Source organism: Capsella rubella, unplaced genomic scaffold (genome assembly GCF_000375325.1).
Source record: "Capsella rubella cultivar Monte Gargano unplaced genomic scaffold, Caprub1_0 scaffold_7, whole genome shotgun sequence".
Classification (NCBI taxonomy): domain Eukaryota; kingdom Viridiplantae; phylum Streptophyta; class Magnoliopsida; order Brassicales; family Brassicaceae; genus Capsella; species Capsella rubella.
In genome coordinates this window covers 12133460-12134390 of record NW_006238917.1, presented here as the reverse complement: position 1 = coordinate 12134390, position 931 = coordinate 12133460, and the positions used below count along the sequence as shown (strand labels likewise).

At 31.7% G+C, this 931-nt stretch overlaps 1 long non-coding RNA gene across 1 annotated transcript in view; it reads right to left on the bottom strand.

Annotated features, from left to right (window-relative positions):
* Nucleotides 1-685, bottom strand: part of LOC111829737 — a 1678-nt gene extending 993 nt beyond the window's left edge. Inside the window, exon 1 of the long non-coding RNA XR_002833095.1 lies at nt 545-685. This is a non-coding gene — a long non-coding RNA (uncharacterized LOC111829737). The remainder of the gene's footprint in view (nt 1-544) is intronic.
* Nucleotides 686-931: the final 246 nt, after the last annotated feature.

Sequence of the window (931 nt, the reverse complement as noted above, 5' to 3'; positions counted from 1 at the left end):
GAGATGAAATAAAGAAAAATAAATATATATATATATATATATATACAACATACACACTATTTTGGTCTTTTAACCCACTCTCCTCTACCCTACATCATCTTCTATCTCACAATTCTTCTATCTCACAAACAGTAAAATCAACTCAAATCTCTAATTTTAAATAGTAAATGTAGTATATTGCCTATTTTGTTTCAAAAATGTACTAAATGACAAACTTTCCCTTTATATTATTGTTTTAGGTTATTCGGTTTGGGTTGACAAAATCCTGGCTAGAGTTTAGATTTTGTAATAAACCAAACTTATATCTTGTTTTGGTTTGACAGAATAGTGGTTAGGGTTTAGATTTTCTAATTACAGAATCTATGGAATAAGAACAAAGTCATGTAGGAGCTAGACTGGAGGGATTCTAGAGATCAAATTACATTAAGACCCTCATATCTATACACCCTTATATGAAGAAGCAAGTGTGTATCATTGTTTTGTAAAGATTTGCAATCGATTTGGGAACCCATAAATAAAAATAAAAACTTTACGAAAGACTTACCGTAGAGGAGAAGAAACGTTGAGATTTGCCGGCGGACGTAACTCTAGAACCAACACTGGGAAGACTCTGTTTCTGCTTCTGCTATCATCTCTCCCTTCTTATTTGTCACGCTTGTATTAGAAAGAAAAGTGATGAATTTGAACTTGGGGAAGGTGGAGACGAATGAAGATAGACTTTGAAGTTTCTAACCGTTGTGCATGTTTAACGGCTCTATCACGCAAAGCCATTTTTGAAACGGGAAAAATGTCAAAATAATCCCGAACTTTCAAAGTCATTTTAAACACAAAGTTAATGTTTAATGATTTGTCAAATAGTCATAATTCAATTAAATGATTGCAGTAATCCACTTAATATTATTTTAATCATTAAAGTGTGAGAAAAAATATG